Source organism: Monodelphis domestica, chromosome 1, assembly GCF_027887165.1.
Source record: "Monodelphis domestica isolate mMonDom1 chromosome 1, mMonDom1.pri, whole genome shotgun sequence".
NCBI lineage: Eukaryota > Metazoa > Chordata > Mammalia > Didelphimorphia > Didelphidae > Monodelphis > Monodelphis domestica.
In genome coordinates this window covers 296,093,064-296,111,032 of record NC_077227.1, presented here as the reverse complement: position 1 = coordinate 296,111,032, position 17,969 = coordinate 296,093,064, and positions in this window count along the sequence as shown.

Here is a 17,969-nt window from a genome sequence, read left to right as displayed (position 1 = left end):
GTTGCTTCTATGCTCCCTTACTTCAATGCTCTGAGCCTGGCACAGCACTGTCCGCAAGGTACCTCAGAGCCTTTGCCGGCCCTGAGGTTTATGTTCTTTCAGAAGACCCTGCACTCTAAGGAGGGAGGCGTCCTGGCCTCCCTGTGCTCTGTGGGCTCCTGATGGGATTAGGCTCAGCTGGGTTGTACTGGATTTGCCCTGAAGCAGGAACCTTCAGTGAAACTCAGATGAAAAGACCCAGCCAGGGTGCTACAGGCTCCCCCTGTTTTTTGTAACCTACAACTTTGCTAAAGTTATTAATTTTTAAATTAGTTTTTAAAATATTTTCTCTAGGATTCTCTTAGTATTTCATCATACCATCTGCAAAGAGTGATAGTTTAATTTCTGCATTGCTTCTTCTTATTCCTTCCATTTATTTTTCTTTTCTTATTATCTTAGCTAGCATTTCTGATGTAACATTGAATAAAAGTGGCGATAGTGGGTGTCCTTGTTTCCCTGATCTTATTGAGAAGACTTCTAACTTATCCTCATTATATTTAATGCTCACTGATATTTTGGGGTAGGTACCATTTATTTTAAGGAAAGTTCTGTTTATTTTTGTGTTTGTTAGTGTTTTTAAACAGGAATGGGTGTTATATCTTGTCAAAAGTCTTTTCTGGATTTACTGAGGGAATCATATGATTTCTGTCAGTCCTGTCAATATGGTCAATTATGCTGATAGTTTTCTTAATTTTTGTTTTTATAACACCCTTACCTTCTGCCTTAGAACTTATATTATGTATTGTTTCTAAGGCAGAAGAGTTATAAGGGCTAGTCAAGGGGGTTAAGTGATTTGCCCAGGGTCACATAGCTCAGAAATGTCTCAGGTCAAATTTGAACCTAGAATCTTCTATCTCTTAATCTCCTGAGCCTAACAGTTCCTCAACTTCGCCACTAGATGGCGCTGCTAACAAAATGTCATTTAAATATTGACACATGTAAAATTTGTTATACATTTTTCTAGTATTTTCAAGCTCAGCAGCAACAAATTTTTGGCATAAACAAGAACTAACTTTTGAGCCTTGTGGAAGACAAACCCATTCGAATCTCTTGAAAGGAGTATTAAAATTTATAGAGGGGACTGAAAAAAGCAAACCTATGACAGTCCTGAGGTGACAATCGAATATTGAAAAAACAATCTTTTAAATCTATAACTATCGGATTCCAATTTATGGGAATAGGGCTAGGTGAAGGTAATCCTGGTTGCTGTGTGCCCATGTCTATCAGCTGTTCATTAACCTTCCTGAGATCATGAACTAGCCTCCATCTTCCTGACCTTTTGGGTACCAGGAATATTGGAGAGTTCCATAGACTGTTTGATTCTTGAATATGACCTAAGTGTAATTGTTCCTCTATAATTTCCTCTAGATGTACTAATTTCTCTTTAGAAATAGGCCATTGATTAATCCAGACTGGCTTTGAATCAATCCAAATAATGGGGTCAGCGTATAATGGTGCTGTATTTACAACACCCACAAATTCTGTCTGAACCTTATTAGATGTGGTCAATGTCAAGTTCATCTCGGACATTACTTCCCTGCCCCAGAGAGATTGAGAAATATTTAAAACATAAGGTTTAGGACTTCCGGTTAAGATGGCGGCTTAGAGAAAGCTAAAGTTCAGATCTCCGGAAAACCCTTCCCGACCGATCTCAAACCAAAAGCTCCTAAGGCGCCGAAATTCAAAACGATCAACAGCACAGACCCTGGGAACCCTCCTCCTGGACCTGGACCCGGTTCAAAAGGTACGGCTCCCCTCAAAAGCCAGAACCCGAGATCACTCGGACCTCAGGGGTAGGAGCGCAGAGTCCAAGGCTCCCGGAAGCCGCAGCCCGGTGGGCTCAGAGAGCAGAACCCTCAGGGCCTTCTACCCGAGTCCGGGTGAAAGTTACTGCCTGGGGCTTCCGCTGCAGAGAGCTGGTCGAAACAACAGCAACCCTCAGGGCGGGCAAAACAGCCTCACGGGCTGGATCCTGCTATCCAAGTCTCAGTGAAAGTCCTTGCCCTCAGAGCTTGGGTTAGCTGCAGCCCATCCCCCCGCAGGCCGACGAAACAGCCTCACGGCCAGCGATTCTGAAGGCAACTTCCGGAAAGCGAGCCGGGGGGAGAGTGTGGCCTCGTGGTCCGACCCTTCCATTCCAGTTCCAGTGAGGCATATTCAGTTTAACCCAGGGAAAGCTCATAGAAGGGACAATCTGCCCCGGACTAAAGCCTCTGATCACCAGACAGAGATAAGAAAAGCTAATCCTCCACACTCAGAGATGGCAGCAAACTCCACAGAAGCACAGAAGCCCCAAAATACCAAGAAAAATAAGAAGAAAGGGGCGACTTTGGACACATTCTATGGAGCCAAAATACAAAATACAGAGCAGATAGAAGAAGATATACAAGAAAATTCTCCAAAATCTTCCAAAGGAAATAGAAACTCTCCACAAACCCATGAAGAATTTGAATCAGAAATGACCAAAAAGATGGAAGCCCTCTGGGAGGAAAAGTGGGAAATAATGCAAAAGAAATTCACGCATCTACAAAACCAGTTTGACCAAACTGTAAAAGAAAACCAGGCTTTAAAGCAAGAACTAATAAAGCAAAGCCAAAACACCAAGAAATTAGAAGAGAACATAAAATATCTCACCAACAAGGTGATAGATCTGGAAAATAGAGGGAGAAGAGAAAATTTAAGAATAATTGGACTCCCAGAAAAGCCAGAAATAAACACCAAACTGGACATGGTGATACAAGATATAATCAAAGAAAATTGCCCAGAGATTCTAGAACAAGGGGGCAATACAGCCACTGACAGAGCTCACAGAACACCTTCTACACTAAACCCCCAAAAGACAACTCCCAGGAATGTAATTGCCAAATTCCAAAGCTATCAAACAAAAGAAAAAATCCTACAGGAAGCCAGAAAAAGACAATTTAGATATAAAGGAATGCCAATCAGGGTCACACAAGACCTTGCAAGTTCTACGCTGAATGATCGTAAGGCATGGAACATGATCTTCAGAAAGGCAAGAGAGCTGGGTCTCCAACCAAGAATCAGCTACCCAGCAAAACTGACTATATACTTCCAAGGGAAAGTATGGGCATTCAACAAAATAGAAGACTTCCAACTTTTTGCAAAGAAAAGACCAGAGCTCTGTGGAAAGTTTGATACCGAAAATCAAAGAGCAAGGAATACCTGAAAAGGTAAATATTAAGGAAAGGGGAAAAATGTTATTTTCTTTTACTCAAACTCTCTTCTATAAGGACTACATTTATATCAATCTATGTATACTAATATGTGGGGAAAATGTAATGTATAAATAGGGGGTAAAGAAAGACCAAATAGAATAATCGTTCTCACACAAAGATTCACATGGGAAGGGGAGGGGAAGAAAACTCCTATAAGAAGGAGAGGAAGAGAGGGTTTTTTTTTTTTTACTTCAACCTCAATCTCAGGGAAATCAACTCTGAGAGGGAAAAACATCCAGATCCATTGGGATCTTGAATTCTATCTTACCCAACAAGGGTAAGGAGAAGGGAAAACCGAGGGGGGGAGGGGGAGAGGGAGAACAAAAAGGGAGGGAAAGAGAGGGGGGAGGAGGAGGGAAGAAAAAGGGAGGGACTAAAAAGGGAAACATCAAGGGAGGGGACAAGGGGACTGATTCAAAGTAAATCACTGGACTAAAAGGTAGAGCCGAAGAAGAAAAGGTTAGAATTAGGGAAGGCAATCAAAATGCCAGGGAGTCCACAAATGACAATCATAACTTTGAACGTGAATGGGATGAAGTCACCCATAAAACGTAGACAAATAGCAGAATGGATTAGAATCCAAAACCCTACCATATGTTGTCTTCAAGAAACACACATGAGGCGGGTTGACACCCACAAGGTCAGAATGAAAGGATGGAGTAAGACCTTCTGGGCCTCAACTGATAGAAAGAAGGCAGGTGTGGTAATCATGATATCTGATAAAGCCAATGCAAAAATAGACCTGATCAAAAGGGATAGGGAAGGTAATTATATTTTGTTAAAAGGGACTCTAGACAATGAGGAAATATCATTAATCAACATGTATGCACCAAATAATATAGCACCCAAATTTCTAATGGAGAAACTAGGAGAATTGAAGGAAGAAATAGACAATAAAACCATACTAGTGGGAGACTTAAACCAACCATTATCAAATTTAGATAAATCAAATAAAAAAATAAATAAGAAAGAGGTAAAAGAAGTGAATGAAATCTTAGAAAAATTAGAATTAATAGACATATGGAGAAAAATAAATAGGGATAAAAAGGAATACACCTTCTTCTCAGCACCACATGGCACATTCACAAAAATTGACCATACATTAGGTCACAGAAACATAGCACACAAATGCAGAAAAGCAGAAATAATGAATGCAGCCTTCTCAGATCACAAGGCAATAAAAATAATGATTAGTAATGGTACATGGAAAACCAAATCTAAAACCAATTGGAAATTAAACAATATGATACTCCAAAACCGTTTAGTTAAAGAAGAAATCATAGAAACAATTAATAATTTCATCAAGGAAAATGACAATGGCGAGACATCCTTTCAAACCTTTTGGGATGCAGCCAAAGCGGTAATCAGAGGCAAATTCATATCCCTGAAAGCTTATATTAACAAACAAGGGAGAGCAGAGATCAATCAATTGGAAATGCAATTGAAAAAACTCGAAAGCGATCAAATTAAAAACCCCCAGCAGAAAACCAAATTAGAAATCCTAAAAATTAAGGGAGAAATTAATAAAATCGAAAGTGATAGAACTAATGATTTAATAAATAAGACAAGAAGCTGGTACTTTGAAAAAACAAACAAAATAGACAAAGTACTGGTCAATCTAATTAAAAAAAGGAAGGAAGAAAAGCAAATTCACAGCATTAAAGATGAAAAGGGGGACAGCACCTCCAATGAGGAGGAAATTAAGGCAATCATTAGAAATTACTTTGCCCAATTATATGGCAATAAATACACCAATTTAGGAGAAATGGATGAATATATACAAAAATACAAACTGCCTAGACTAACAGAAGAGGAAATAGAATTCTTAAATAATCCCATATCAGAAATTGAAATCCATCAAGCCATCAAAGAACTTCCTAAGAAAAAATCCCCAGGGCCTGATGGATTCACCTGTGAATTCTATCAAACATTCAGAGAACAGTTAATCCCAATACTATACAAACTATTTGACATAATAAGCAAAGAGGGAGTTCTACCAAACTCCTTTTACGACACAAACATGGTACTGATTCCAAAACCAGGCAGGTCAAAAACAGAGAAAGAAAACTATAGGCCAATCTCCCTAATGAATATAGATGCAAAAATCTTAAATAGGATACTAGCAAAAAGACTCCAGCAAGTGATCAGAAGGATCATTCACCATGATCAAGTAGGATTTATACCAGGGATGCAGGGCTGGTTCAACATTAGGAAAACCATCCACATAATTGACCACATCAACAAGCAAACTAGCAAGAACCACATGATTATCTCAATAGATGCAGAAAAAGCCTTTGATAAAATACAACACCCATTCCTATTAAAAACACTAGAAAGCATAGGAATAGAAGGGTCATTCCTAAAAATAATAAACAATATATATCTAAAACCAACAGCTAATATCATCTGCAATGGGGATAAACTAGATGCATTCCCAATAAGATCAGGAGTGAAACAAGGATGCCCATTATCACCTCTACTATTTGACATTGTACTAGAAACACTAGCAGTAGCAATTAGAGAAGATAAAGGAATTGAAGGCATCAAAATAGGCAAGGAGGAGACTAAGTTATCACTCTTTGCGGATGACATGATGGTCTACTTAAAGAATCCTAGAGATTCAACCAAAAAGCTAATTGAAATAATCAACAACTTTAGCAAAGTTGCAGGATACAAAATAAACCCACATAAATCATCAGCTTTTCTATATATCTCCAACACAGCTCAGCAGCAAGAACTAGAAAGAGAAATCCCATTCAAAATCACCTTAGACAAAATAAAATACCTAGGAATCTATCTCCCAAGACAAACACAGGAACTATATGAACACAACTACAAAACACTCGCCACACAACTAAAACTAGACTTGAACAATTGGAAAAACATTAACTGCTCATGGATAGGACGAGCCAATATAATAAAAATGACCATCCTACCCAAACTTATTTATCTATTTAGTGCCATACCCATTGAACTACCAAAATACTTCTTCACTGATTTAGAAAAAACCATAACAAAGTTCATTTGGAAGAACAAAAGATCAAGGATATCCAGGGAAATAATGAAAAAAAAACACATATGATGGGGGCCTTGCAGTCCCTGACCTAAAAGTATATTACAAAGCAGCAGTCATCAAAACAATTTGGTACTGGCTAAGAAACAGAAAGGAAGATCAGTGGAATAGACTGGGGGAAAGTGACCTCAGCAAGACAGTATACGATAAACCCAAAGATCCCAGCTTTTGGGACAAAAATCCACTATTCGATAAAAACTGCTGGGAAAATTGGAAGACAGTGTGGGAGAGACTAGGAATAGATCAACACCTCACACCCTACACCAAGATAAATTCAAAATGGGTGAGTGACTTAAACATAAAGAAGGAAACCATAAGTAAATTGGGTAAACACAGAATAGTATACATGTCAGACCTTTGGGAGGGGAAAGGCTTTAAAACCAAGCAAGATATAGAAAGAATCACAAAATGTAAAATAAATAATTTTGACTACATCAAACTAAAAAGCTTTTGTACAAACAAAACCAATATAACTAAAGTCAGAAGGGAAACAACAAATTGGGAAAAAATCTTCATAGAAACCTCTGACAAAGGTTTAATTACTCATATTTATAATGAGCTAAATCAATTGTACAAAAAATCAAGCCATTCTCCAATTGATAAATGGGCAAGGGAAATGGATAGGCAGTTCTCAGATAAAGAAATCAAAACTATCAACAAGCACATGAAGAAGTGTTCTACATCTCTTATAATCAGAGAGATGCAAATCAAAACAACTCTGAGGTATCACCTCACACCTAGCAGATTGGCTAACATGACAGTTATGGAAAGTAATGAATGCTGGAGGGGATGTGGCAAAGTAGGGACATTAATTCATTGCTGGTGGAGTTGTGAACTGATCCAACCATTCTGGAGGGCAATTTGGAACTATGCCCAAAGGGCAACAAAAGAATATCTACCCTTTGACCCAGCCATAGCACTGCTGGGTCTGTAGCCCAAAGAGATAATGGACAAAAAGACTTGTACAAAAATATTCATAGCTGCGCTCTTTGTGGTGGCCCAAAACTGGAAAACGAGGCGATGCCCATCAATTGGGGAATGGCTGAACAAACTGTGGTATATGTTGGTGATGGAGTACTATTGTGCTAAAAGGAATAATAAAGTGGAGAAGTTCCATGGAGACTGGAACAACCTCCAGGAAGTGATGCAGAGTGAGAGGAGCAGAACCAGGAGAACATTGTACACAGAGACTAATACACTGTGGTATAATCGAACGTGATGGACTTCTCCATTAGTGGCGGTGTAATGTCCCTGAACAACTTGCAGGGATCCAGGAGAAAAAAACACCATTCATAAGCAAAGGATAAACTATGGGAGTGGAAACACTGAGAAAAAGCAACTGCCTGAATACAGAGGTTGAGGGGACATGACAGAGGATAGACTCTAAATGAACACTCTAATGCAAATACTATCAACAAAGCAATGGGTTCAAATCAAGAAAACATCTAATGCCCAGTGGACTTACGAGTCGGCTATGGGGGGTGGGGGGGAGGAAAAGAAAATGATCTATGTCTATAACGAATAATGCTTGGAAATGATCAAATAAAATATATTAAAAAAAAAAAAACATAAGGTTTAAATATACCTCTATGGCCTTCACCATCAGACCATGATAAATCTCTGGCAGATTGCAAAACTTTCTCAGGTGTTCCTATGTCTATTAATTTTTGGTGAGGTTCAATGACTTCCCAAGATTCTGGCCAATCATTAGCAGAAATTACTAAAATGTCAGCTCCAGAATCTAAAATGCCTGAAATAATCCTGTCCTCTATATAAAGACTCATTATTAATCTATCTTGTGTGATTTTTTGAGCCCAAAATAAGCTACAGGGTTGTGATTTAGCCTGGCTTTTTGCCTGCATGCTGTCTTGAAAGGTCTGTGTTTTTAGTAAGAGCTATAAGGAAGTGATTTCCCTACCTTTTGTAATGCCAAATGCACACCTAGCTGTAGCTAGGATGTGAAGTTCATTTGCATCCTTGTTCTGTACAGCTGGGGTAGGATTTCTAATCCTTTATCAATGAGCTGGGGATTGCCTAAGATTAACCCTTTAGAACCTTGAGGTATGGGAAAACTAAAGCTTGCAGGAATTTGAGTAGGTGCTATTTGCTTTTCCACCAGAACATCCACATCTGCTGTTATTGGGAATTGTGGTTAATAACTCATTTGTATGTCTTGGTTGGATCCTGGGCCCAAGACACGCCCGCCAACTAGTTTTTTGAAATGTGCACAGGCCCTGTATAGAAATGATTTTGCATGTTTCTGGCCCTACATTCAGAAGCCCACTGCTTGTCCCTTCTGCATTTAGGGCATATGCCTGGAATCTTTTTATTTTTAGGAGTTGGACATGCCTTTCGAAAGTGGCCTTTCCGTCCGCAAGAGAAGCATTTCCCTGTAGGTGCTCTGGCTTGCATCGCTAAGATAGAGTGGGTATCACAGATGCCTATGTCCTGACAGGCTCTTAAAAAGTCCGCTAAGGTTCCTGTCTCTTTAAGGGGGGCTAATGCCTTTCTAGCCTCCACATTAGCATTTAAATAAGTAAGGTCTTTTATCCACACCTTGGTGGATTCCTTGTGGGGGATGTGTCTGTGTACCTCTACAGACAATCTGTCTACAAAATCTGTAAAGCTTTCATTCTGTTTCTGTATTATCTCTGTGTAAGAGCTAACTGGGTCTTTCCCTGGAAGAGCTTGGCACCCTTTTTGCCGCAAGGGAAACCTGGTTGTAGACCTGTTCAGTGCCTGCTATTTGCCTAGCAACAGCTTCGTATTCGCCCTGTCCCACTAATTGTTCGGGATATTGACACCAGCCTGCCTATTAATAGAGTCTTGTTGTGAAAAGAAGTCCTGAAATTTCAATTTCCAGGTTAAGAATTCACCACCACTAAGGGCAGACTCAGCTACCAGATGCCAATCTCCTGGTGTGAGAGTTTGCTGAGTTAAATTTGTGAGAAGCGCCATTGTGAATGGAGCAGTACTGCCATTCTTAAGCACACAGCTTCTTAGAGTCTTTAACAATTTATAGTCTAAGGGTTTATGCTGTGCCAAATGCTCATCTGCATTATCTGGATTTTCTGTAAATATTACAGGGAAGGCAGAAACATCCTCTTTGTCCTTCGCAGGACCTTTGGAAGGATCTTTCCTGTTCAACATAGGCTTTGTAACCTCAGGAGATTGAGGTGGGGGAGGGGTGGCCACGGTAGAGGTTTGTAAAGCCGACCTGTAGGCTGGTGGTGGGGGAGGGGAGTGGCATGCCTGAATGCCTATAGGAGGGTAAATCTTTGAGCTTGTAAATTGCTCTTTTGTTTCAATCCCTTCAGAGGGATAGTTTGGAGGGGTAGGTAGCTCCTGAAATAATGGGAGATTGTCCCTGCTTTCTGCATGTGCTGATGACTCAGGAGAGCTTTGCTCCAAAGCATGCTGCTTTGTCTCTTGATTTTGCAAAGCTTTTTTCCCCTTTGAATCGGAAGTTAGCAAAGGCTGATTAGCTAAGATCATTCTGATGATATTCCACATGTTAAATATTGTATGCATAACTTTGTGTCCCTCTTTCTTATATTTTTTCAACTTTTGTCCTATCAAATCCCACTCATCAACATTTAAAACTCCCATTGGTGGAAATTTGGGATAAGCTTTTTGAGTAGTGCCTTAAGTTTGGCTTTTGAGACCTTACTCCCGCCATTCTCAATTAACAACATTAATAGTCTAAGATAGCACGTTTGAGATGAAGTAATTTGTCCCATTCCTAGCAGAAAAAGACTTACCACCAAAGGCCACTCGGAGGTAAACTTCTTCAGACTCCAGTCTCTTTGTCCTTGTAGTCCCTCAAGTATGGAGTGCACTCTCAAAACCTCTGTGTCTGAAAGGAAAGGTAGCTGCCTATGTAGAAGGCACCAGGTATAAGGTGCTGTCCAGCAGTCCTTATATGAAAGGAAAGATAGTTGATTAACCCTTAAGGGAAGAGCTGGAGCAGAGGAAATGGATAAGAATAGAGACAGACACCAATGCAATTTTAACAATGAGCGAGCTACACAGAGAGCCCCAGCTATCTAACTTTGCAAGGACACTAGGTAATTAGATAACCTTAAATCAACAACACAGGAGTAAGAATGAGAATAGAAAACAACTGAGAGCCTCTGATCACTGAGAGCTGATGCTCTAAGTATGGATCATACCTTGAGGTTAGGAGATTAAGAAGGAAAGGTCTTTTACAGAGATAAAGGAAGTTCCATAAGAAAAGCTGTTCTTTGCCAGAGGCCAAGCTCCAGGTAGGAGAGGGACAGGTGAAAGAGATTAAAAAAAAAAAAGGGCTGGCTTTCTGTGTGCTGCTCGTATTTATTGACATTGTGATGTAAAGGTACGTAATACACATTAATGAAGACACAGTGGATTGCCATTGGTTCAGGTGTAAATTACAACAAAGCAGAGGCATGAATTTACTCAGCCAGGAGAGCACAAAGGAACCTGAGTTAGTGCCATAATCTTAAGAATGCTGGGATCAAAGTTCAGTGCCTTTCTTGCCATCCACAGGACTGAGTATGTGCTTTCCTAATACAATGCTTACAGATTAATCATCTTCCTTGTGCATACACATGGGTGGACTGTTACATATACCAAACTTTCCATTCAGTTCTGGTCTTTTCTTCAAGATTATTTGAAAGATTTTTTTTTTCTATAAGTGACCATTTCTTTTCTTTTATGTTGATACTCAGCTTTCCTGGGTAGGTTATTCTTGTTTTTAAACCCAGCTCCTTTACTCTTCAAAATGCATTCCATGACTTTCATTATTTTAATGTAGAAACTGCTATCTCTTGGGTTATCTTTATTGTATCTCCACAGTATTTAAATGGTTTCTTTTTAATTGCTCATAGTATTTTCTCCTTAACCTTGGAGTTACAAAACAATAATATTTCTGTGAGTTTTTTTCTGTTAAGAACTCTTATAGGTAGTGATCAATAAATTCTTTCAAGTTCTCCTTGATCTTCTAGTTAAAAAACTTCAGGACAATTTATTTATTAACTTCTTGAAGGAAAGTGTTTAAACTTTTTTTTATAATTTTCAGTTACTCCAAGAATTATGTTGTCTCCTCTCAATCTGTTTTCCAGGTCAGTTGAGTTGTAATAACCTGTACCATTTTAACATTGCCCTCTTCAGAGTTTATTTTCTGATCTTCCCTGTACCCATAGAAAATTTCTATGGCCAGTGTTTTTCTTTGTCTTTTGATAATTTTTCTATCTTTCTTTGTGAGTGGATGGTATTGTGTGTGTGTGTGTGTGTGTGTGTGTGTGTGTGTGTGTGTGTATGTGTGTGTGTGTGTGTGTATGTGTGTGTGTGTGTGTGTGTGTGTGTGTGTGTGTGTGTGTGCGCGCGCGCTTGATTTTGCTCTGATACACAGAAGTGGCCTGACTTCCTTTAGGGCTATTCTGGGTGCAGGTCAGATTTATTGGAGTATAGAATTCTATCTTACCCTATAGAGAAGTAGAAAGGGAATAAGAAAGAGGAGTGAGGAGAGGGAGTATTAAAATGGAGGTAAAAAGAAGGGGGGTGATTAAAAGACCCTAAAGAGAAACAGGAGGGTAATAAGAAGGAAGGAGGATGGAGGGAGAATAAAATAAGGGTGGGGAATAGGGGGGATGATTAAAAGAAAGCAGAACACTGGGGTAGAGATAAATAGAGAGGGAAGAAAGGGCCGGATTTAAAGAGGAAATCAAAATGATGGAGAATACACAAATGGTAATCATAACTCTGAAGGTAAATGGGATTAACTCTCCCATAAAATGGAAGTGGAGAGCAGAGTGGATTAAAAACTCAAATCCAACCATATGTTATCTACAAGAAACACACATGTGGCAGGTAGACACACATAGGCTAAAGGTAAGAAGCTGGGGCAGAATTTATTGGGCATCAACTGAGAAAAAGGAGACAGGATTAGCAATCATGATCTTTGACAAAGTTAAAGCAAAAATAGATCGATTAAAGAGATAAGGAAGGTTATCATCTTGATTAGAGGCAGTATAGACAATGAAGAAATATATATACACCAAATGGTATAGCATCCATATTTTTAAAGGAAAAATTATTGGAGCTTAAGGAGGAAATAGATAATAAAACTATACAAGTGGGAGATTTCAACCTTCCCCTATTAAGTCTAGATAAATCAAAACAAAAAATAAATAGGAAAAAAGAGATGTGAATGAAAATTTAAAAACTTAGAGTTAATAGATATATGGAAAAAATGAATAGGGATAAAAAGGACTATGACTTCTTTTCAGCAGCACATGGCACATCTACAAAGAATGACTATCTCAAACAATTGCAGAAAAGCAGAGATAATAAATGCAACCTTTTCAGGTCATAATGTGACAAAAATTTTAATTAAAAAGGGTCCATGGAGAGGCAAACTAAAAATTAACTGGAAATTAAATAATCTAATTCTGCAACCCTGTGGGTTAAAGAATAAACCATAGAAATAGTTACTGATTTTGTTGAAGAGAATGACAATGAGGAAAGAACATATAATATTTATGGGATACAGCAGAATATTTATACCTCTGAGTTCCTATATTAACAAAAAGGAGAAAGAGGAGACCAATGAATTGGGCATGCAACTAAAAAAAATTTTTGAAAAAAAAAAACAAATTAGAAACCATTAGATAAAGACCAAATCTGAAATTCCTAAATTCAAATGAGAAATTAATAAAATTGAAAGTAAAAGAACTATTGATCTAATAAATGAGACTAGGAACTGGTAGTTTGAAAAAAATAAAATAGATAAAGTATTGGTTAATCTAAATTTTAAGAAGAAAGAAGAAAAATCAAATTAATAGTACCATGAATGAAGAGAGCAATCACACCTCCAAGAAAAAAGGAAATTAATGTAACTATTAAGAACTATTTCTCCTAATTATATGACAAGAAATATGGCAATCTAAGTGAAATATCCAAATATTTACAAAAATATAAATTGTGTAGACTAACAAAAGAGAAAATAAAATACTTAAATACTCTCATATCAGAAAAAGAAATTGAACAAGCCATCAAGGAACTCGCTAACTAAAAATTTCCAGAGCCTGAAGAATTTATAAGTGAATCTATTAAACAATTAAAGAACAACTAATTCCAATACTATACAAACTATTTGACAAAATAAGCAAAGAAGGAGTCTTTCCAAATTAATTTTATGATACAAATATGGTACTCATTCCAAAGCCAGTCAGATAAAAAAAAAAGAGAGAGAAAGAAAACTATAGACCAATCTCCTTAATAAAAATAGATGGAAAAAAATCTTAAATAAACTACTAGCAAAAAGACTACAACAAGTAATCAAAAGGATTATGACCAGGTGGGATTTATACCACAGATGCAGGGATGGTTTAATATTAGGAAAACCATCCACATAATTGACCTTGTCAACAAACAAACTAATGGAAATCACATGATTATCTCAATAGATGCAGAAAAACTTTTGACAAAATGTAACACCCATTCCTATTGAAAACACTAGAAAATATAGGAATAAAAGGGTCTTTCCTCAAAATAATAAACTATTTAAAACCAGCAGCAAGTATCATCTACAATGGGGATAAGTTCGAAGCTATCCCAATAAGATCAGGAATGAAATAGGGATGTCCATTACCACTGCTACTATTTAATATTGTACTAGAAATGCTAGCAGTAGCAATCAAAAAAGAAAAAGAAATTGAATGGATCAAAGTAGACAATGAAGAAATAAAACAATCACTCTTTGCAAATGATATAATGGTATACCCATAGAATCTGAGAAAAATCAACTAAAAAGCTAGTGGAAATTATTAATAACTTTAGCAAAGTTGCAGAGTAGAAAATAAAACCACATAAATCGCTAGCATTTCTTTATATTTCCAAAAAAAAATCAGCAGCAAGAGATAGAAAAGAGAAATACCATTTTAAAACACTAGACAATATAAAATATCTGGGAATCTATTTGCCAAAGCAAATTCAGGAATTATATGAACATAACTACAAAACACTCTTGACACAAATAAAATTAGATCTAAACAATTGGAAAAATATTAATTGCTCATGAGTAGGATGAGCTAATATCATAAAAATGGCAAACTTACCTAAATTAATATACTTATTCAGGACCATATCTATCAAACTGTTAAAAAACTTTTTCATAGAATTAGAACAAATTATAACAAAATTCATTTGGAAGAACAAAAGATCAAGAATACTAATGAAAAAAATGTGGATGGAGGCCTAGTGTTACCAGATTTCAAACTATACTATAAAACAGTGATCATTAAAAAACAATATGGTACTGTCTTAGAGATAGAAGGGTGGGTCAGTTGAACAGACTTGGGGTTAATGACCTCAGCAAGATAGTGTTTGGGTTTACCCAAAGATCCCAGCTTTTGGGATAAGAACCCACTATTTGACAAAACTGCTGGGAATATTGGAAAACAGTATGTGAGAAATTTGGTTTAGATCAATAAATTCAGAATGGGTAAATGACTTAAACATAAAGAGGGAAATTATAAACAAATTGGGTGAACACAGGATAGTATACCTGTCAGATCTATGGGAAAGGAAATAATTTAAGACCAAACAGGAGATAGAGGACCTTTCAAAATGTAAAATGAATAATTTTAGGGTTTTTAACTATATTAAATTGAAACCTTTTTTGTACAAACAAAACCAATGCAACCAAGATTAGAAGGGAAGCAAGAAATTGGGGGGGGAGGGGAGTTTATAACAAAAATCTCTGATAAATGTCTAATTCTCAAATTTATAAGGCACTAAGTCAATTGTACAAGAAATTAAATCATTCCCCAATTGACAAATGGTCAAGGGACATGAATAGACAATTTTCAAATGACAAAATAAAAACTATCAATAATCACATGAAATAGTGTTCTAAATTCCTCCTAATTAGAGAAATGCAAGTCAAAACTATTCTGAGGTACCACTTCATACCCAGCAGATTGGCCAATATGACAGTAAAAGAAAATAATAAATGTTGGAGAGGTTGTGGCAAAATTGAGACACTAATGTATATTGCTAGTGGAGTTGTGAATTAATTGAACCATTCTCGAAGGCAATTTGGAATTTTGTCCAAAGGGATTTAAAAGATTTCATTCTCTTTGATCCAGCAACACCACTTCTGGGTTTGTACCCCCAAAGAGATAATAATAAAAAATGTTTGTACAAAAATATTCATAGCTGTGCTCTTTGTGGTGGCAAATAATTGGAAAATGAGGGGGCATCCCTGTAATGGCTAAAACAATTGGGTATATTAATAATATAATAATAACAATTGGGATGGTGATATAATACTATTGTGCTCTAAGGAATGATAATCTGAAGAATCTCTATATGAACTGGGAGAATTTTAATGAACTGATGTAGAGTGAAATGAGCAGAACCAAGGGAACATTCTACACAGAATGTGAAACATTGTGAAACCATCCAATGTAATGGATTTTACTATCAGTAGTAAATTAATAATCTAGGACATTCCTGAAGGACTTATGAGAAAGAATAAGAAAGAATACTATCCATATCAGAGAGAAAGAACTATGGGAGTAGAAATGCAAAACAAGAACATAGGACATTTCACTTATCACTTTGAAATATGAGTACATGGTTTGGGGTTGTAGCTTTAGAAAATTGTTCTATAGCAAAAATGAATAACATGGAAATAGGTATGAAGCGATAACATTTGTACAACTAAATGGGATTTCTTATTGGATTGAGGGGGAGGGAAAATGGTAGGGAAAGAAAATGAATCATGTAAACATAGGAAAATATTTTTTAAATAAATTTAAAAATTCTTTAAATAAAATTAATTCATTGTGAACAGTAATCTTTCAGCAATGCTAGGCAAAATGTATACTAGCAAAAGCATGAATCTTGGTTTTCCATTTTGTTTGAAATGTGATCCAAGAAGTAGGTTTTATGCTGTGAAGTAAACATTGCTATGATGAATCTTTTAAAATTTGTAATGAGATAAAAGTAGTAGTAAAAGGTATTAATATATTAATGGTACTACATTTCTGGTTAGAAATAAATTTAGGATGTTTTCTAGTTGTGCATGAATGTTGACAACTTAGTAAGTTTTGACAATTGTTTAAATATATAATTTTAAAGTTAGGCAAAAAATTAAAGCTGATAAGTTTAAATTAAAGTGTAATTAAAGCTGGGCCTGCCATTTGATGTAAAAAAAGAAAAAGAATAAATGATAATGTTTGTTGTGATAGGCCTAGGGGTCCTTCTACTTGGGGAAGTACAGAAGCCTGCAGGAAAGGATTCCCAAATGGTTATCTCAGAGCAACTAAAGAACCAAATTGAGGACAATGACAGAGGACTTGACATATTGTCAAAAGGACAATATCCTTTGGAAGCTATGATGATGGACCACTGACTGATCTTGTAGGCCTTGTAGCCAACCAGGGAAGAGTTTGTATTTTTGTAAATTCCTCCTGTTGCATGTTGATTGACAACTTGAGTGATCCCAACTCTGATCCACATTTACCATATTCCATTTCCCCATTCTTTTCCCCATGCTGCCTACCTTCATTCATTACCCCATCCCTTTCCCTATGCCATCTGCCATTCATTGTATCCTACCCCCTTTGTACCATTTGTCTCTGTACTTTTGTGTCATCTTCCCCTGTATCCTGTTTGCCCCAATAAAATGTGACCAGAACCTTACTTTTCAGTGCATGATCTTTCCTAATAAGTACTCAAAGAAACAGATGTGTGTAGACCCATTTCATCATTCCATAAATTAATTAGCATTTCAAGTTGGAAAACAGTTTATGGAAAAATAATTTTAAAATTAATGGATTATTTGGTTTCATGACCAAAAATAAATGTCAAATGCTATATTCTAAGAAATAATTTTTAAAAAGCTACCTAGTACTAATGAAAACAAAGGACAAAGTATAAATAGAAAGAATTTACCATTTTATTTTAGAAAAAACTCTGAATGGAATCTTCCAGAAACATCATAGTCAAAATACAGTTTTGGGATCAAAAGAAAAAGATAGGAAAAAAACCAGTTAAGATCAAAAAGTATCATTAACAAGGAACCATATAGACAATATAAAATACTTAGTAATCTATATGACAAAATAAACACAGGAACTATATGAAAACAACTACAAAATACTCTCCACACAATTAAAACTAGATCTAAACAATTGGAAAAACATCGACTGCTCATGGGTAGGATGAGCTAACATAATAAAAGTGACAAATTAATTTACTTATTTAGTGCCATACCCAAGAACTACCAAAAATATTTTTAGTGAATCAGAAAAAACCATAAAAAAATTCATTTGGAAGAACAAAATATCAAGGATATCCAGGGAAATCATGAAAAAAAAATGCCAAGGAAGGAGGCCTTGCAGTCCCAGATCTGAAACTATACTATAAAGCTGTGGTTATCAAAACAATTTGGTACTGGCTAAGAGACAGAAAGGAGGATCAGTGGAATAGACTTGGGGTAAGTGACCTCAGCAAGACAGTCTATGATAAGCCCAAAGATCCCAGCTTTGGGGACCAAAACCCACTCTTTGATAAAAACTGCTGGGAAAATTGGAAGACAGCATGGGAGAGATTAGGTTTTGTAAGGATAA